Genomic DNA, 22,718 nt, shown 5'->3' on the forward strand with positions numbered 1-22,718 from the left:
GCTTTGCACTCCCCAGGATGGCACAGTGGGCAAGCCACCCACTGTAGAGACTTCAGAGACTGTGGCTTTGCACTCCCCAGGATAAGGCAGTGGGCAACCCACCCACTGTAGAGACTTGAGAGACTGTGGCTTTGCAGTCCCCCGGATGGCACAGTGGGAAAGACACCCACTGTAGAGACTTGAGAGACTGTGGCTTTGCACTCCCCAGGATGGCACAGTGGGCAAGACATCCACTGTAGAGACTTGAGAGACTGTGGCTTTGCACTCCCCAGGATGGCACAGTGGGCATGGAGCCCCGTCGTGGATCTGGCTTTGCAGTCATCCGGCTGAAGTGCCTCCCCTTCCTTTCCCCGTGAGGTGCCTGTAGTATTTCTATCTGATGCCCCTGCAGTGTTCTCTCCGATTGTGGTCAGTAATCTTTTGTGGGCCTCGCCAATGCATTTTTGGACTAGTGGTGCACGGACATTGCTATGTATATATCTGCACTACTTCTCATAATGTATATATTTCTGCCTGATTTTCGTATATATCTGTATATTTTTGCAAGACATGTATATTGCTACATTACAATGTTTGAACGGATTTCGCTTTGTCTTTGCATTCTTCCGGGGGGATTGTGGGTTGTTACTGTGATTTTTGTGGATGCATTGGTGTGTATGTTGTAATATGCGAGGGTGGGGGTGGGGGTGGGGGTGTTTCGTTGGTGTCCCCCTAACTTTTGCCTCCCCCTCCCCCATGTTGTAGGTGCAGTACTCACTGTTGTGTTCGGCCGCACCACTGTTGTTCTTCGTAGATGAGTAGGAATACAAGGGCCGGTAGAATGTGTAATTCGGGCTCCATGGAGTCCTCGTTCCTTGTGGGATGTGTTCAGGTGAGCGTTTTCCCATTGCAGCAACTGTTTCTGCAGTTTTTTTATCCACGGTGAATCCACCCCGGAAAAGGTGGCGGATTGGCAGGTTGTGATACTATAGGCGGTACATTGTCTTCCGCCTGTCTGTTGGCGGTGACCGCCGCGCTGCTTGTCTGTACCGCCGTGGCGGGCGGTGTGTTAAAGTGGCTGTCTTTGTTGGCGGTTTCCGCCAGGGTCATAATGCCCCTTTTTTGTCCGCCGGCCTGTTTGCGGTATTACCGCAGCTTTAACACCGTCCGCCAGGGTTGTAATGACCCCCTAGATGTCTTGAGGTATTGCTTTATGTAATGGCATCTCCCGAACATCAAATCCAACACAGTGGGGAGTTATCATGTGTATTTGACCATAGCAAGGCCTAGCTGTGTACTAAACAATCAATCACACAACTTGGTTGTATATTTAATATTAGTTATCATGTGAGCATTGCAAATATTTGGCCCACACACTTGGAGGCATATTTATATTCTGTTTGCACCGAATTAGCATCATTTTATTTTACTCTAATTCAGTGCAAAACTAACTCCATATTTAAACTTTGGCGCTAGACCTGTCTAGCGCCACATTTATGGAGTTAAAGTCATTTTTTGGATGTGGAAACCTACCTTGCCTTAATAAGATGCAAGGTAGACGTTCCCGTGCAATAAATGACTCACTGGCCTTAACACCATATTTATACTCCAGTGCAAAAATGGTGCAAGGGAGGGAGGAGGGGTCAAGCTTCTTTGCCCCATTTTTTAATGCCAGGGTCAGGGCAGGTGTTAGGGGACCTGTGGGCCTATTTCCATGGTGGAACACCGTGGAATAAGCCCACAGGTGCCCTCCCTAGGCTCCAGGGACATTCCCACCCACACCAAAGGGACAGCAGAGGATAGGGTACTCCATCCCAGGAAAGTACAGGTAAGTACAGATAAGTATTTTATTTTATTTTTTAAAGTGCCATAGTGGGCCCTGAAATGGGCCCAAATACATGGCACAGGGTGCAGTGGCCATGCCCAGGGGATCCTGGTCCCTTATGTGGCCACTGGGGTGGTGGGCATGTCTTTTCTAAGATAGGAGTCATATGGTATGGATGGTTTGGGGTCAGAAAATGACCCTACGCAGGTTAGAGTAACCTTTTTACTCTAACCTGCCTAACGTCATTTTTTGGTGCAAAACCCCCTTCTTCCATACCGCCAGCCCCACCCGACTAATGTCATTTTCACACTAGTCTACTCTTTGCACTGGTTTGCACCATTCCATAGATATGGGCTCCGGCTGCTGCACAGAAATGGTGCAAGCCGGTGCTAAACGTTTTGGTACAAAACTGCGTTAGTGCAGTTTTGCCCCAAAAAGTATAAATCAGGGCCTTGGTATGGTGTCACTCATTACCTCAATTGTTTCAGTTGGGGAGACGTGAAGACTAAAGCAAATTAAGCAGACATGTCTCTGAGTACAGCATTGTATATAGAATGCTCACTTCACGAGAAATGAACATCAGTTGTGATATGTGAGACGAGTGAGAGCGGTCACAATTTTTTTATGTTTAGAGTTGCAAAAACAGGGCTTTATGGTAACTGTAGTATTACAATCTCTACTTGACGACACTTATAAAAGGGTTAGTGCAACAGACCTGTTCACAAAATGCTGTTGGGATGTACCATATGGTTACTTAGTGACACATATCATGGGTCCTGAAATGAATGTTTTGTGGGGCGACTTGACAGACACCATAACAATATCTGGCATGTGTTGGTAATTGATACATGTAATCTTATATGCAACAATACATATTATCACTGGCAAAACAACCTCCCTGATACTTTGGGGATTGCATGTTAGGAAACTAGGTAGACAACACAATGGCAAACACTGGATTGGGAGCAAACCGGACATTGCAGGTTTGTATCAGTTAGTGAGATCTAATTTACCAGCCTCCACTCCCCCAGGTATTCCCATCAAGCCTTCAGGATGTAGGATCTGCAAAACCTTCTTCTCCCATGGAAACCATCTGATTAGTTTAATGGGAGGACCACCACCAGTCCTATTGGCCTCCTGGTGTTGTTTGGAGGCCAGGGACTGCACTTTCCCCCTCAGATCATTCCACCTCCTCCTAATTTCCTCCTGTATTTATATGGTGGTACCTACAACATTCACAATGTGTACTATTCTGGAGCACATGTCCCTTTCTTTGACTAATAGTGGTATGTTGGACTTGGGCTCCAAACAGTTGTGGCTTGTTAATGATTTTATCCACCATGACTGTCAACTCTGCCTCTGAAAAGCATGGATTTTTAGGCCGTGACATATCCCCAAATTAAAGTCAGTGACAGCGCAAGACAAAATACACAAAGGGATAATACAAAAAAGTGCTGGCAAGGTGTGTGGTAATAGGGATGGGAAAAAAGCCTGCTTTCTCTTAACAAAACGTTCTGTCCAAATGGCTGTGCTGCAGTGGATTGGCAGGGGATCATGGTCTGGAATGGGGTGTGTTTTATAGAGTGATTTGGAGATGTATCCACTTGGCCAATGAACAGCAGGCATGTTGTATGTTTATCCAGTCAATGGCCACTGCTTGAGTGATTCGTTGAGCAAGTACCATGGTGGCCGACCGCAATCAGGGAACTGCCTCAAGGAGACTGCCAGTGCCACTGTGTTTTCGTAATCTGCTCAGTGGGAACCCATGGCCCTGATGGTGATGGAGTATGAATAGCCAGCATTGCAGTCCACCGCTTCCCAGGTGGAACACACTCCATTGACTTGGTCAGCTGTTCAGGCTGCATGCATCGTAATAGGGCAGGTGAAAGACCACTGACTCAACAGAGTAATTGGGACTACAAGCATGGCGGGATGGCAGTATGACCGCCAAACTTGTAATTGGGCTCTAAGTCCCCTATTGGACTTCTTTGAAGACACTTGAATTAGCAGACAGCACCGCTCTGGACACAGATGCCAACTCAAATTACAAACACCATGGTAGAATGTCTACGAATGCACCAGGGCTCAAGAAGCCAAAACTAACAGTTCAGTAGACGAATGGCGTAATGCCTTCCAACCCACACCAGGGAGAAACCAATCTGCACTCTAAAAATTCATAAAAAACGTGTAAAAATAACAATGCTACCAACAAATAAGAATTGAGCAATCATTAAGCCAAATTAAACCTAATATAAATAAACACACAATTAAAATGTATGACATGCTACAATGTAAAGGTAGAATCATTATTAATAATGAAAGAGTACACTACTTGCAATCCGCATCACACATAAAAAAAGGAAAATGCTTTTAAGGATTGTTTTAATACAGGAAGGTATCCCTTCCTGTCCAAAAATATCCTGCTTATAACGCAAGCAGCCTTTGAGCGTGGTGCAAGGGTACCTACGTTGACTATATGCAGCACATAGTGCACCAGCACAAGGAGGGAGCAGAGGTGCACCATATCATATTAGATTTGGTGAATTCTGCTATTTATGTTTCATGCAACATACACAGCAAGTTGCCTTGCTGTGTTGGATATTGTTGCACTAAACCTTAGTAAATACGACCACCAATACTTAAAAGTATAATGTTTAATACTCACACTGTAATGTAAAGTATTAGACTAAACATGTTATAACCTAATGTGGTTACATGTACTACTCGCACTTCTATTGAAACCATCTTGGGGTGTGTGTTGTACACTTAGAAATATTGTTCACACTGCAATCTAAACCATTTAGTAGGGAAGGTGCTGGACATTAAAGGGGTCACATATACTATTCCTGCCACTCAGGGGAAGCTTTTGGATATTAAAGTTGTCACATTTACTATTCCCACTCCAATGTAAACCATTTGGGAATGTTTTTTGACACTAAAAGGATATCCTTCACTATTCTCATTCCAATCTGAACAAGTTTGGGGAAGATGTTGGAAACTAAATGACTCATATTTCATGGCCCCACTTCAACCTAATCCATTTTGCAAAAGGTTTTGGATAATACGGTCAATATTTATGGGGATTTGGCATAAGGCAGAGCAGCAAGTCCCTTGCTGCACTGCCCTACACCAAAGTGAAAGGGTAGAAATGCACTGTATTTATGCAATATTATGCATTCCTGTCTTTCCTCCTGTGCTGGTATCGTTTTGGCAACCTAGCACCAACTCAGGCACCCTTGCACCATGGTGCAAGGGAGCCTGCGTTGTTAGCAGGATTGTTTTTGTGAAGGAACGCACATCCTCCTGCACCAAAACAATCCAGAGAGGAGTTTTCCTCATTCTATGTCTGCTGCAGAATACAGCACATATGGAAAGAGGTAAAAATTAGGAGACATAAAGTTACTTTTCCTCATTACGCTTCACCTCGGGAGGTGTAAATTTTTGGAGCATCCCCAGGTTTACATGGATTTGTACATGTGTGGAAGCATTAAAATCCATTGTTGTTGTGTGGGAACACCCATGGAACGCGTCCTGAGCACAGAGTCAGGCAACGCAGCGATATGTGGTGCCCTGCCTTACTTCATATCTATGAGGCCATACAAAGCCGCACAAGGTGGCTTTGCGTGGTCTCATAGATATGATTTTGTAGTTTGTGCTGCCGGAGCATCACAAAAAGTGATTCAAAGAGCACCTACTCCTTTCTACTTTTCACAATATCATAAGAGACTATGGGGGTCATTCTGAGCCTGGCGGTGTCGCACCGCCAACAGGCTGGCGGTGCTTCCAAGCCCATTCTGACCGCGGCGGTAAAGCCGCGGTCAGAAAATCGGGGCCGGCGGTTTCCTGCCGGTTTTCCCCCAGCTGGGCGAATCCGCCAGGGCAGCGCTGCAAGCTGCGCTGCCATGGGGATTCTGACCCCCTTCCCGCCAGCATGTTTCTGGCGGTTGTCACCGCCAGGAAGAGGCTGGCGGGAATGGGTGTCTTGGGGCCCCTGCACTGCCCATGCCACTGGCATGGGCAGTGCAGGGGCCCCCTAACAGGGCCCCATGAAGCTTTTCACTGTCTGCTTAGCAGACAGTGAAAAGCGCAACGGGTGCAACTGCACCCGTCGCACCGCCGCAACACCGCCGGCTCCATTAGGAGCTGGCTCCTGTGTTGCGGCCCTCATTCCCGCTGGGCCGGCGGGCGCTAACTTGCTTAGCGCCCGCCGGCCCAGCTGGAATGTCAGAATAGGGGAAGCGGTATTTTGGCTGCGTGGCGGCCAAATGGCGCTTCCCGCCTGGCGGGCGGCAACCGCCGCCCGCCAGAGTCAGAATGACCGCCAAAATGAAACAACCATCTACTCAGCAGAGTACTTCTATCTTGCGCGCTTCCTCTCAAAAACAAAGACAACAATATGCAATCATAGTAAAGGAGTTCATTGAGAACTCATCTATTCCTTTTTACTATTCATGCTCTCGCAAGAGTACCATGAGATAGTAACAATTAGTTAAAAACAATATACATTTCTTTTCTTCACAGTAGTAATACTTTAGACAGCTAAACTCTAAATCTAGGGGGGCTGAATGCCTTTCTGCTCCTCTCTTCTGTAGCTCTTTTACTTAATTTCCACAACATCTCTGTTTTTTTACAGTAAGCAGTATTAGTGGTCATTTCATTTCTAACATTCCAACAGCCAGGCAATCAAAGCGCTCACTCTTGCTGGACTCTCGCTAGCCCGCCTGCCAAAATATACAACCAAATATTATTCACCCTTAATTTCTCAAATCCTACTTTTTGCTAAAACTGTTTATTGAAAATGCATCAAGATTTTATGTTTTGGGACTCCTCTTTTTTTTCAGCCCCTGCTTGACAGATCACCGTGGAAATTTCAAGGAAGGAGTCGAGGTGGATGAAATATGTTGTGGAAAATTTTATAAAGCTTGGTCAAATGGGGCCAAAGTTATTAGCAGAATCACCTATAATGTAAATATATATATATATATATATATATATACTGGCACACTTATTTGATGATGTTATCAGTGATGTCAAATGTGAGATTTCATGTATATATATATATATATATATATATATATATATATATATATATATATATATATGAAATCTCACATTTGACATCACTGATATATATATATATATATATATATATATATATATATATATATATATATGAACTCCATACAAGTCCAAGAAAGGCGCGCCCTTTTCTCACCGGTGCCATCATCAGGGAAGGACCTATTCCCTTTTAAAAATCTTCACACTAGTTTAACCCTTAAGTTAAAGATGCGGCACTCACAGAATTACATCAATCTTCTTTTATTCCATAAAAAGACACCCAACAACTGCCACCAACGCGTTTCAACCTTCCCGGTCTTGATCACAGTAATTCATCAATCCATTACATGCACTATTTATACTCATCCACTAAGCCATGCCCTTATGTGGCATTCTGGGATATGTAGTATTTGCAATGTCTGTTGTGCTTAACACCTACCAATAATCTTAATAACCCCAGTGTATAATACTAACCTCAAAAAAGAAAACAACTAAAAATACAAATATATCAATCTAACAACTTAGTGCAACCATGCAAAGAAAATACAATTATAACCACCAAACCAGCTGCTCTACTTTGTCATTGTCATTTATGATTTGGTTCCACTGTCATTGTTATTTACATTTGCAAATCAAAAATAAACATTTGTCCTTTTAACAATATTACAATCTATATTTCAATCTATATTTCCTCATTTCACCATAGGGATACTTCTCCGCATTTTTGTAGACTATAATTATTACACTTTTTTAAATAATTGATTTTAGCAATGACAGTGAGATCTTACGCTAATTTTACATTTGAAATCAGAGATGACAATATAACTCTTCATCGTAATTACTCTCATATGGCACCTTGGTTTTCAGTTTGATGATATATTTAGACTCCAAACGTCTCAATCTCTGGACCCTGTCACCTCCCCGTTCGTGTTTTTGTATGGTTGCAATGCCATAGTATTTCATGGGCAGCCAATCCAATTCTGAATGAGTTTTCAAATGTTTTGTCATGGCATATGTGGTATCCTCATTTTGCACTGCCCTTATATGTTCTAAAATACGCTTTTTCAAGGGGCATATAGTACTACCTACGTATCTAAGGCCACATCGACATTCCAAAACATATACAACAAAGGATGTTTCACATGTAATTCTTTCCCTAATCACAATTTCTCTGCCTCTAAAGTCTATTATGGATTTTTTATTACATCCAATTTTGCATGCTTTGCATTGCCTGCAACAGAAGAAACCCTGAGTGCCCACTGACAACTAATTAGGAGTTTTTGGCATCTCAAAATGAGTTTTTACCAACATAGCTTTTAAAGATGGTACTTTACGATACGTGAATGAGGGGCACGTGCCCACACGTTGTCCAATATCACTATCTTTTTGAATCAGATGCCAATATTTCTTCAATATTTTCACGATTTGTTGGTTTTCTTTACTATAATCCAAAATTAATCTAATCTCATTCTATTCCAAGTCTGACTTCTCTAATACATTTCTTCTCTTAACCAACACCTGTTCACGTGTCTTTACCCTAGCTTTCAACTCTCCCTGTTTTATTGATTTTAGTGTGTATCCCCTGTTTATGAACCTCTGTCTGGTCTCATTAAATTAGTCATTCATATCTTGTTCATTTGAGCAATTTCTTTTAATACGAATGAAGTCACCATAAGGGATACTTCTAATCAAAGATCTAGGGTGAAAACTAGTGCCATGTAAAATACTATTGGTTGCTGTGGGTTTCCTATGTAGTGTAGTTTGTAGTTCTCCCGCTGTAATCTGCACTAATACATCTAATAATTCAATCGAACTTCTGCGTGTCTTGTAAGTAAACTGTAATCCCACATCATTTTTATTCAATATCCTAAATAATTCCTCAAATTCTTCCATAGTTCCATGTCAGATCAAGAACAAGTCATCTATGTAACGAAGCCACATGACCACTTTGTCCATATATCTATCATTTTCTTGACCCCAAGCTATGCATGTCTCCCACCACCCCATCGTGAGATTCGCATAGCTCGGAGAAAAGGATACTCCCATCGCTGTCCCACAAATTTGTTTGTAAAAATGATGGTTAAACAGAAAGATATTGTTGTTAAGAAACAATTCTATCTTCTCCAATAACATATCAGAATGTTTCAGAAAGTGAATGCTTTTTTGCCACAAAAAGAATTTCACTGCATTCATCCCCACTTGATGTGAGATAGAGCTGTATAATGAAACTACATCTATTGTTACCAACAAGTAGTCAGGTTGCCACACTACACCATCCAATGCTCTTAGAAAATCACCAGATTCTTGTATGTATGAATTCACATTTCTTTACCATTGGGGCCAAAAAATGATCTACATAGTTTGAAACACCTTCATATAATGACCCACAACTTGATATTATAGGTCTGCCTGGAGGTTTATCTAAGGTTTTGTGAATTTTTGGCAAACAATATATCGTTGGCATTATTGGATTGCCATTCATCATGTATAATTTTTCATCACAGCTGATCAATCCTTCTGAGTACCATTTTTCTAATCTTTCATTTAAGTCCCATATTTGGTCATTGATGGGATTTTCCAGCAATTTACAGTAATTCACATTCATATTTAGTTGTCTGTGCGCTTCCTCCACATAGTCATCCTTGTTCCAAATTACAACATTACCTCCCTTATCCGCAGGTTTAATCACTATTGTGTGATTCTCCATTAAACCTTTCAATGCTTCTCGTAGATCTTTCGTCAAATTCTCCTTATTTTGTTTCTGAGAGGGCTGTAATTTCTCTAAATCGTTCACCACAAGATCATGAAATATATAAATTTTGTTTCCTGGGGAGAGAGATGGGCAGAACTTGAATTTGGGTTTGAATTTTGTTCTAACACTTAAATCTGTCTCGATGCCCAATGTAGCCAATATTTGTGTTTCGGTCATCTCTTCATCTCTTAAATTATGGGTCAAATCATAAATTGTTTATATATATATAAAATGTAGTGGCGGTCACCATTAAGTAGGCATATATATATCACCTACTGGCAATCACCAGGTTAGTGCTATGTTTCCATAGAAAAAGTGTTTTTTGACGTGTTTATATCATTGGTGCCATTTGGCAGAAAGGTAGCTTTTGGTACACAGATTATGCTTTTGGATATTTGGTGTCCGGAGAACAACTTTTTTCTGTTTAATGATCAATGCTACAGACATGTCCCCTGTACAGTGATTGGCAGTTGCTTTGCTCCAAGTTTCACATGTATTTATATGGGTGGTCGGAGGAGCAACATGTGTGAACAGAAGGGAATACTAGATGGACTAGACATTTAGGCCCAGATTTCTACTCTGTTTGTGCTGAATTAGCGTCATTTTTTTTACGCTAATTCCTCAAAAACTTAACACCATATTTATATTTGGACGCTAGACCCATCTAGCGTAAAAATATTGGTGTTACCATAATTTTTTGGATGTGTGAAACCTCAATACATCAATTAGATGCAAGGTAGGTGTTTCCATCCCAAAAATTACTCAAACACACTAGCATTGTATTTATCCATCCAGGCAAAAAAGACGCACTGGTGGGAGGCGGACCCAAAAAATGACGTTAACACTGATTTGTGTCAAAATTTAACACCTGGGTCAGGGCAGGGGTTAAAATGAAGCAAACACCCCACTACTTAAGGAGAACACACAGAAGCAACATTACAAACCCACAAGAGAAGATGGAGGTGATAATGTTCCAGCTTGCAAGATGGCGCAGAGGACAGCAGCAACTCCAGCAATCACCAGCATGACAAGGCGGCCCACAAAGGCAACACAGAAGGCAGGAGAGGGTCTTCAGAACCAGGACAACCATCCTTGGCCTCAGGGACCTGGACAATACTTGGACCTACAGATTGAACCGGCAAGCCTTACTACACCTGCTGCACCACACTGAAATAAAAATGACAGCCAGCCTGCAGACCCCACACAACATACCACCTATGACAAAGCTGCTAGCTGTCCTGCACATGCTGGCAAGTGGTTCCTTCCAAACAACAGGTGCACTGGTTGCTGGTGTCTCACAGCTGTCGTTCTCTTCATTCCTGCCAAAGGTGTTAGACGCTATCCTCTCCCTGACACTTCACCACATCAGCTTCCACAACGCACAGCAAAAGCAACAGGAGAACAAACAGGGGTTCTATCAAATCCATGGCTTCCCGCATGTGCTCAGTGCAATTGACTGCACCCATGTCTGGCTTGTACCACCTGCAACAACAGAGCACTTACACCTGAATCACAAGCACACGCATTCCATGCATGTGCAGGGCATAGTGGACCCCCGGGGACTAGTCATAAACATTGAGAGTGTCCATGACGCCTACATATTCCGTCACAGCAGGATCAATGAACAATTCCAGGATGGACAGTTTGGAAATGGCCTACTTGTGGGTAGTCTACAAATCTAGCAAAATACACACAACACACCAAGTCCGTCGGACACACAAGACATACACCACTACAGTACATGTACATAACACACCCACAACTTGACAGGCACACCACATGAAGGACAGGTGCAGAAAGGTACCCTTTGCCAATAGTAGAACTACACAGACCACTGCAAGTGCCCACAGGTTCCCTACTATGTACATGTCACATACAGTACACCAAACAAAGAATAGCACAGACATGTTAATGGCATACACCATGCCCATGTCATTTAAGTTCCATATAGGATAAGATCGCTCAAGTCATGCCATGCAAATCACTGCCAGAACAAAGAATTAATACCAGACAACTTGCGCCTATATCAACTACGTCTCATCCACACATTCCTGACTTACCTGTAGTGTGCAGAGACATCTGCCCAATGCATTGGCTCACACACAAAGGAACACAAACTCAATTCCCATCACATACCATGTGCCAGATGTGTGATACGTGTTACCACACCTACTGTAGTGCCACCTCACAGGCAACACTCACTGACTCACAACACCATCATGCCTGTACCAGATACAATAAATAGCTCAGCATGGGGCTGAGTCACTGTCAGACAGTGCAGATCATGGATGTCATAGTGGGACCCACTAGGAGAAAACAGGACATCGCTGACCTCACATTCACTGTGCCAAGGGACACCTTTGCTAAGTAGCTGAGCTCCATCCCATAGCCTGCACTGTGTATGTTTTAACTGTATAAATACTTATGATGATCATCCTTTGACAATGGGATACACACCCTTGGACACCTCATGGCTTCCACAGACATTAGTTGCCACTCTGTATCACCAAGGGACCTATGTAATAGCCCACAGTTCCTTTGTCATGGCCTGCACTGTATGTACAATTTGGCATATGACCATTTCATAATGACTTGAAGACACATTGTAAAATGGCCACCCTCCCATGCTGTATGCAGTGTGGAAGTGGTGTGCAATGTGTGTCACTGCTGGTCTGTCACCACAAGATACATAGCATGATGATGCTGCCATACATGTAGCTGTCACCTAAAACCTGAGGACGTGCCAACAACAAATATCACCCCACGGGTGCTGTATGCAGGTTGCAACAAGAAAGTAGACTGTGCTTTCAACTCAGATGATTGTGCCACCAATGCATGCTGCATACTGCTGTACACACAGAAAGAGACAATTGGCCATCAAAACCGCATAAGTACAGGGCTGTGTACCTTCCTGCACAGACACATCCACCTATAAAAGGCAGCTATCCAAGGACCCTGGTGCACGGTAGGTAGTGTTGGTGCAAGGCTGCATATGAGCAACTGGCACAGGGTGCAACAAAGGCTTGCCAAGTAACATGTCACACACAGGGCATTCTTGCATAGTTGAAATGTTGCAGGACAGTGCAGCCAATTTTAGAGATGCGTTGTGTATTCTCACTTACCAATTTCAAAGGCCCTAAGTGTGACACATGTCAAAAGGGAATGGATGTCCAGGCTCTGTAGTGCTACCATGTTGCCACCACATCTGACCCTACTGTGTTCTGAGGATGTGTCATGTCACCACTAGTGATAGCACACTCAGACAAAGGTGCACTACACAATGCATGGTACATACATAATGACAATCAGTTTGGAATCCAAATCATATGTCCCAGGTCCTTGAGCCAAACACGAAACTGTCATGCCCAACAACCTATTGCTGAGAAGACATTACACAAGGATAGGACTATACCACAAATACATATGAGTCACAACCAGCTCAAAATATCAACTGCCATGCAACATGACATACCTGTTGCAACCACTAACAACAACTTACTCCTTTAATCTTTTGCAGCGGATAAGGGTTATGGCATACAGCCATGGATAATGACCACTATTCTCAACCCGAGCAAAGGAGCAGAGCGGGTATACAATGAGGACATCGGAGGACATAGACTATTGTGGAAAGGACATTTGGCATCCTTAAGTCCAGATTCAGGTGCTTGGACATCACAGGAGGCAGCCTCCAATATGTCCTACACATTGTCTGCAAGATAATCATGACATATGCCATATGTGTGCAGATGAATGTCCCTTATATGGGCAGGTTGATGACCTGTCTAAGGAGGAGGAGGAGGAGGTGGAGAAGAAAATGGGGGGAAAAGCACAACACAGCTGCTGGGATACGTCGCAGACTCCACATTGTCGAAAACGTCTTAACTTAATATTCATGTAATTCACCTTGTAAATTTTGTCAATAAACACCTCACTTATTCACAAAATCCGGCTTTGGTCTCTTCAGTCTACGCAACATATACCTCAGGATTGTGAGTCTCACCTCAGGGAGCATGTCACAAACACTAATCTGATGAGTACAGCAGCAACATCACATGTGATACATAAGACTGAACTGCTACCATCACTCATTTCACAAATTGCCTCATCACTTGAATGTGACAACTGAAGGGCACAATCTATGGACCACCACATATTATTTACATCCATGTTGACAACTTGTACAACAATAGCTCATTACACCCAGTGCCCCCATATGAGGCAGTGAATGTGAAATCACGGTAAGACTGCAATGTTTGAACAGACCATCAACATAACTCAGTGTGAGAGTTGCAATGGCTGCATGGAGCATGTGTGACGGGGGGTACATCATTGGTGACAATGGTCATCATGATTAGCCCAGGTATGAAAAACAATGAGAGAAATTGAGCCTGCGCAGTACATCCCTAGAAATCAGTCCTGCTACTTCATTGGGGCCCAATCCTGTCACAGGGTACTCATAACCTCACACTTTGGACAGACATGTCTGTGTAATGCATATCAGAATGGATGAGAACATATGCAGCTCGGGCTGCAGGTCCACCATACAAAAATTATTACTACAATGCTAAATGTAATGACTTTGATCTGACTATTGTGTTCAAAACATGATATGGCTGAATGTAGGCAGAGTGTGTCAATCACAGTATGTACCAAATATGTACACATCAGACATATGTGTAGTCCACACACAAGTCACCATATACTCAAGATCAACATATGGAGGCAGTTGTCGGGTAACATTTGCTAGACAGCATTCATCAGCCATCATCAACAATGCCCGAGCTGTGTATGTTGTCTGAAATGTGATGCTCTGTAAGACAACTACACACATCCCATAACTGAACATAATTCACAATCACATTCTATTTACTCTTGCATAGTACTGACTGCCATACATATGTGGATACACTGTTGTCAATCATGCATACATATCCATGATTTGAATACATTTGCGTGCTGTTGATTCTGTAACAAACACATTGGTGTAACAGACCACTCACACCCAAATCACATTGTTGCTTAGACTACCACATGTTGCCATACACACAATGCCACAGTGCAGCCCAGCCCATTCTATTTCAATGTTGATACAGGACAAAATTGACAATGGACAAAATCACACAATCAGGAATAGAGTAAAAGAAATGATGCAAATATGTCAAAAACATTGGCATACGCAAAGTATATGACCCACGGGCCATTAGCATGATTTCCACCTTCACACTCATCTCAATGCGGATTTACTGTTAAATCAACGCATAAAGGTAATGGGTCAATAAAAAAAGATGCACGTAGGCCATGAGTCAGAAATACTCTCACAAATATCAGATGTGTCAAATAAATACATGCATTACAGAAAACATGACGCATGAGGCCAGGAAGTGATGTAATAGGAAATCCTGTTTACAGGCATTGTATAGTGGGTGTACTTTCACTTTATCTTTACAGTTTGTGTCTCTTTTGACTGTGTGGTTGTGTCTTGGAGTTGGTGGTGTGTTATTGCTCTGTATTGTACCTTGTGGTGTGCCTCCTATTGTTTTTTCTGTAGTAGTTCACTGTAATTTGTCCCAGTGTTAGTGACTCTATTTGTTTTTTGTATTTTGTTTCTTGTACTTGTACTGCGGAGTGTCTGTCTGGGTCTGTTGTTAAGTTGGGTTAGTTAAGATTGTTATTTTTGGGCTTTAAGTTTCTTTTCCTTAATTCTTTTTTACAATCATATTTTTTTGCCAACCTGTAGCCCAGTGATATGTCTGGTAGGGGGGGCTGACTAGGATGGGGGAGGAGGAGCTGGGAGGCTTTGTGTGGCTGGTAGCCCACTACCTCCCAATAATGTTGGAGATGGGGGGCTGTGTGATACGGGGCTACCGGACGGAGGTGAGGTCGCTGCGGTGGGGCAAGGAGCTCCACCACCAGAAAAGGGTGTACCACAGCAGCCACAACGTCCACCAGCTGAAGCATCACTGGGCAGATATAATGGCCAGGGAGCAGGATCTGCTAGACTGTCTTGGTGTGATGATCGGTGGCCCTGTTGATGAGTCTCAGTTTGGCAAACTATTTACTGTTCACCGCACTTGAATGACAGTAGCAAATATGTTTGCGTGTTGTATGCTATGCTTGTGGACAGGTTGCATGAACCCAGAATGAAGTGTCACTGCACCAGAATAGACATGGGTTCACATATCCTACCATTTTACCAATGCAAGTCAAATGTTTGGTGAGTCATACACAACCATCACTAAGTCACACGTTTCAGGGGCCATGGCAACATCTGTGCCCCAGCATTGAGTCATGTATGATAGACCGCAACACCGCCAGCGTACCATATGTAACTGGATTGTGATAACAAAGTAAGGCAATCCATGTATTTTTCTACATTGTCATAATTTCATATACATCATCCCTGCCATTATTAGCTAAGGGGGCATACACATCTTAGGGGGCACTGGCAATGGGGCATTTGATACCATCAGACAACTTTGACACATCAGTCATGGATTACAATATGCATGAAAATGTCAGACTACAAATTGAGACTCTTGTCCTTCACAAAGTGTCTCTGTGTGCTTTGCAGGACAAGCCGGAATACTTGAGTCATTTGTCTTGCAGGGCACTGGGGTAGTGTCATGTATCTGTCACCGAACTCCCACTCATTCCATGGAGTTCCATCTTCTACAGATTTCCCACATATGTTTGTTGCAGTGTGTAGCACTACATGAGTCTCAGGCCCAGTGAAGGGATTACCCAGAAACACATGTCCAGAGATTTACAGCACTTGCTGCACCTACTAAGGTAAAAAACTCTAGTTTACTTCATGGATTAAAAACAAACTTGTACTTCATTTACCACGATGCACTGGGGCTGACTGTATGCTGGAGTGTGAGCAGGGTGCTCCCTTTCTGTTTTTTCTGTTTAAGAGTGCAGATGTGTGGCTCTCACTCACCTGAGTGTCAGTGTCATCATGGGTTTGCAGTGGTGTGTCTGTTGCACTGTCCTCTGCCTGGATAATTAGCTCACTTCTCTAAAATAGTACACACTGTAATATGTTGTCCAGTAGTAGTGACAGTGATATGATACTAACCATGGTTTTCCATCCATATCTTTCAGGTGGACATGCCCCCTACAACATAGGCAAAATGGCAAGATTTGAGGACCCAGATGTATCCAGTAAGTGTGATTATGTCTGGCCTGTGTAGTGATTAAGGCTTTTGTGTGAGTGAGTTATGTGTGTTGCACCTAATGCTAGAAGTGATGACCTGTCAAATGATCAGATATCAAAGTAGGCTGGATGGTGACACTGTGTCACATAGTGAAAAGGTAGAAAGCGACCAGGGCACTCCAAACTTCATAGAACCGAGATACGTAGAATAACAAAAAGATTTATTTGTAAACCTTCATGATAAAACCTTCCATGTACTTAAGGTCAATACATGAAAATTCGGTAACAGACTGTTCATATAGTAAAATTAATGTCCATATAAAGTGACCAATACATGTATATTCGGTAACAGCCAACACGTGTTTCGTCCTCAATGGACTTCTTCAAGGCTCATGAACTAAAATGTAAATGGGAATCACGATGTTAATGTTGGAGTTCCAAGTGGAAATTCAGGGAGACCGAAGGGTTCTCCATCTCAGTAACAAAGTCCATTTATAATCCCGAGACGGATATTAGTAATACGCGAATAGTGCGTATGCAGATAGAGTGTGTCTGTGGTAAGAGGAACACTCTGATTGTGGTTTTGGTGAGAGCAGTCAGTGTTTCCCCAGATCCGGGAAAGCAGCACAACCGGTATGTGTGCGCGTAGCAGGCAGCGCGTGTTAACGCTGCCGTGTCCTGTCCGACACTGTCACATATAAGGGTTCCCCATGCATGTGCAGAGAGTCATATCTTGTGAGGCTTGTGACGCTCAATGGGCAGCATTGTGTAAACAAGGTGATGAAAAGCCACATGTAGGCCCATATGTGAGTTAGATGTGCACCGCTGTGAAAATATTAGCACTGCGACACACCGTACACAAACTGGTTTATCCCTGAATTATAATGTACATGTAGGACTGGGTGGGCAATTGTCCCTCAGCATGGTGCCACATATATTGCACTCCACTTACAAGACACTTACATGGAATGTAATAGGCGTGCACTCCACTTACAAGACACTTACATGGAATGTAATAGGCGTGCATGCAGGTCAAGTCCAAACATGTGCTGGCATGGGTGTGGGTTCGTAAGGAATGGTATTGGCTGATCAGGTATTGATGGGTGTCCGCACCTAAACACATGAATGTAGATGTGAAAGACCTATGGATACCAGCTTCTTAGTTGTCAGCCCTCCTAACATATAGTCCACTCCATGACTCCATGTATGAGTGGGCATGCTTTGGTAGATGACCTGGACAATTGAGATGATGAATTGCATGGCCATCTCCCCTGAGGCACAGAGGGTGAGAACAACAATTCTGTAGGCAGATGTGTTGCTCAAGGTGTAGGTGACAGTCATTTTGATCAGGCTTGCATGTGTACCTATCAATACTGACCCTTATGGTTACCAACTGCATCCCATTCTCCCAATAACAGATTCAAGTTACTGGTGGTATGTGATTGAAATTTGACACAGATAATGAGGAATAGTGGCCCTGATCTATGTGAAGGTGATGCTGCCTTTGCATTGCAAGGCTGTGGTTTCATCCATCAAGGCCATTGTATTATCCGGAATGTGAGTTGAAGTGCATGTGCAATTCGATGTAAAGTGTAAGCTAATAATCTGGACATACTCCACACTATGCTGACACTGATGGTTGCCTGTCTCATTTTAACTGCTGCCAACATGAACAACGAGGAACTGCATGTCTTTCAGAAGAGGGCAGTCCGCTATCGGCACATACTGGCAGTGGAATTTGGGCTCAGGAGGATTGTACACCGCTGTTGCACAGAGAGATCCACTGATGAGTGGCAGGCATTCACCCAAGGGGGACCCACACTTCCTACACATGGAGGATCAAGCACCACAGCTGTGCAGGGGGCCACAGCTGCCACCATCACCAAAGTCCCAGCTGCTGCACCCTCAACATCCGTTCCACGGCCAACCTCACCTGCTGCCATGGACATGAGTGCTAATAGGGACCTACAGAGGGATGTCACACTGGTCCTCAAAAGGATGGACTCTCTTTGAGAAGGAGGTGGAGTAAAATACAAAAAGACTAACATTCATAAAGAGGAAACTCATGAGGGCCAATCTTTGAATGACATAATGACTCCCCTCAATTGTTTTAATGGTTTTTAGTGGGTGTTAGGGTTATATAATATATATATAGGTACAAGATGAGGCGGGGGAAGAGGAAAAAGCAACAAAAATCAAGACTAAATCAATCTATTGTATCAGACAAGTTGTCGGAGAAATCTAGTATCATTGTGAACATTTCAAATACCAGTCTTACATCCGATCAACAACGCATTTTGAATTTAGGATTGAGCTTCTGTCCTACAACAAAGTGGGATTATGTAAAAACATGCATCGAATTATACAAATTTGTTCGCAAATTACGGCCTATGAAACATTTTTCTAGCAAATCCATTGACTCTGGTCCCAATTAGAAAATTGCCAATCCTGAATTTTCAGGTTTCACCATTGAAGACCCTGCTGCGCTAGTTTTGATTAATGACCTAGTTGAGGAAAGAATAGATAATCTGATAACTCGCAATACTGAATGTGCAGATGGAGAAATTTTGAAAACCATGGGCTTCACTACCAATCTGACTGGTAACAGCATGCTGAGACCATCTAGTAGATTCAATCCCCTATTACCTAGTGGTAATTTGATTGATGTATTTTATTATCTTGAAGTGGGGGATATAGACACATTTTGTATGAATTGTAAAATTAACAACACTAAATTCAAAAGAGATTTTTCCAGTAACTTCACCTCAAGAGATTGGAGGGATTTAAACTCCCTGAAAGCCAAAAACTCCATCATCATCAAACCCTCCGATAAAGGTGCCAATTTTGTCATTATGGAAATGGATGACTATACACAGGAGTCGCAGCGACAATTAACAAATGAGAGTCATTATGAGAAGCTGCGCATTAATCCTATTTGACATTATCAGAAGATATATCACGATTTGCTAGAACACTGGTTTGCTGATAATCTGATTGATCAAAATGAATATTTGTATTAAAAAACTGATTTTCCCAAAATTCCCTGCATTTACTTCCTGACAAAAATCCACAAAAATGTACAACATCCCCCTGGGTGACCCGTTGTGAGCATGAACTCTCTTTTGGAAAATACCTCGAGATATTTGGATCTTTTCTTATGTCCATATGTAACTAAATTACCATCTTATCTGTGTGATACTAATGATTTTTTAGCAAAGATTCATAATATTCCATGGCAGAAAACGTACTTGATGGTCACAATGGATGTTGCATCGCTTTATACATTGATAAAGCATGAGTTTGGTATGGAAGCATGCAGATATTTTCTTAAAACACGTCCCTTAGAATTTCTACAACACAGTGAGATGTCTGTGTCCATGTTATAATTTTGTTTGACACATAGGGGGTTATTACAACTTTGGAGGAGGTGTTAATCCGTCCCAAATGTGACTGATATACCATCAGCCGTATTACGAGTTCCATAGGATATAATGGACTCGTAATACGGCTGGTGGTATATCCGTCACTTTACCGTCACTTTTGGGATGGATTAACACCTCCTCCAAAGTTGTAATAACCCCCATAATGTTTTTTTTTTTAATAACGAATTCTATCTCCAAAAACAGGGCACACCATGGGTGCTTCCTTTGCTCCCACTTATTCCAATCTCTATATGGGATGGTGGGAGAAGGAGATAGCCTGGTCAGACATATATGATAGGTTCATGGACAAGGTAGTACTATGGGTACGCTATATGATGACCTGTTTTTGATTTGGGTTGGTGAAGAAGAAATGTTACTTGAATATGTTGGCAAGCTTAACAACAATAAGCTAAATATTTGTCTTGAAACGGTCTGTAGTAGAGAATCTATTGAGTTTTTGGATGTCTAACTGCTCATCAAAAATGATACATTGGTAACTACTGTCTACCGTAAACCGACAGCATGCAGTTCTACACTGCATGGTAATAGTGGCCATCCAAAAGCTCTTAAGTGGAGAATACCCTACAGTCAATTCCTGCGGGCGTGCAGTATATGTTCCGATGATGAGGGCTTTAGGGTAGCTATAGAAGACATGATCCAAAGATTTTTGAAGAGGGGTTATCCGTATAAAATTTTGATTGATGCCTGTAACAGGGTTAAAAGTAAGAACAGAGAGGAATTGCTTTTTAATAACATAGTTAAATTGGATAACTCCGATTCGGATCTGTCTCCTCCCAGACTGTTTCTGGAATTTCACCAACAACATATGACTCTAAGAAACATCTTACAGTGTAATTGGCACATTTTACAACAAGACCCTGAAATTAAGGGTAAGATCGGTCAACATCCACAGATCACTTTCCGTAAAAGCAATTCTTTGGGAGATCATCTGACACGAAGTCTATTCTGTCCAAAAGATAAAAGGTCCTGGTTGTCTAAGAAAAGTTTAGGATTTTTAAAATGTGGCCATTGTAAGGCATGTAACTTTGTACGGAACACACAAGAATATCTCACATTTGATGGGAGGAAATGTGAGATTAAAGAAATAATCACATGATACTCAATATGTCATATACGTGATTGAATGTGGCTGCAACAAGAAATATTTTGGCAGCACCGTTCATAAACTCAAAATAAGATTTCTACAACATCTTAGAGCCATTAAGAATCAGGACAGAACCTATCCTTTGGCCAAACATTTTTGGGAAGTACATGGAGGTGATTGTAGCTCACTGGGCTTCTATGGTATCAAATCTATGAAATGAAGCCCTAGAGCTGGTAACAGATTATCTGAATTAAGACAAACAGCATCTAGGATGATCCTTTTATTGGGCACTGAGAATCTGTGGGGTCATAATCTTGACGCTGAACTCCATTTGCATTTATGATACACTACAATAATAACAGTTTAGTTTGATTCTTGTCATCTCTCATTTTAGTGATAGGTGTACCAATAGGTCTACAGGTGTGTTCATATTTATATGTTGATGCTACAGCGGCATTAGATACATTCTCGATTGCGAAGATGTACTAACCAGTGTCTCTGCATTTGCACTTTTTTGCACTAGTGTCTTTAGTTTAATACATACTAGCACTTTATTTGCATGTTGCACTTTGGGCACTGACCTGTGAGTCCATTTACAAATTAGCGGTGATCTATAGTCCATACTGCAGCTATAAGAAGACTAAGGGGGTTATTACAACTTTGGAGGAGGTGTTAATCCGTCCCAAAAGTGACGGTAAAGTGACAGATATAACAACAGCCGTATTACGAGTTCCATGGGATATAATGGACTCGTAATACGGCTGGTGGTATATCCGTCACTTTACCGTCACTTTTGGGACGGATTAACACCTCCTCCAAAGTTGTAATAACCCCCAAAGTTTGGTCTTGTAGTTCATGGCAGCTAGGGGCATTTTGATGTAAAATCATGGTGTGGTATATTTATTTTTAACTTTATGTAGAAAATTGTTTATTTAGATAACCCTGATGTAGAGTGATTGATACACCGTTTCAACCAACATAAGATTTTCTTGCCTAACTAGATTACATGATATATTATGATATGGTTTTATGCAAAACTACATATTTATATATATATATTTTTGTATGTAGAATAATATTTTGCTATTTAAACTTCTCAGATATGATCATGTTCTTATGTGTGAGAGAAATAGATCTTTTTCTGTGGTAACATTTTTTGATGCTTAAGAAAAAATGATTTTATGTGATAGTATATATTAACCTATTTCTTAAGGTGACATATAAATGTTTGGGAAGATGTTTGTATACAGTAAAGTTACTACATGATGAATTATGCTGTAAGATATATGTTTAGCATCAACATTGTAGGGGTATCCATATGTGATTAATATTGGATATATATGATTATAAGTGTGTACAAACTCCATGAATCACTAGACATGAACAGTATTTGTGAGATCTGTATGGTTAGAGATCGATAT

This window comes from Pleurodeles waltl, chromosome 2_1, assembly GCF_031143425.1.
Source record: "Pleurodeles waltl isolate 20211129_DDA chromosome 2_1, aPleWal1.hap1.20221129, whole genome shotgun sequence".
NCBI lineage: Eukaryota > Metazoa > Chordata > Amphibia > Caudata > Salamandridae > Pleurodeles > Pleurodeles waltl.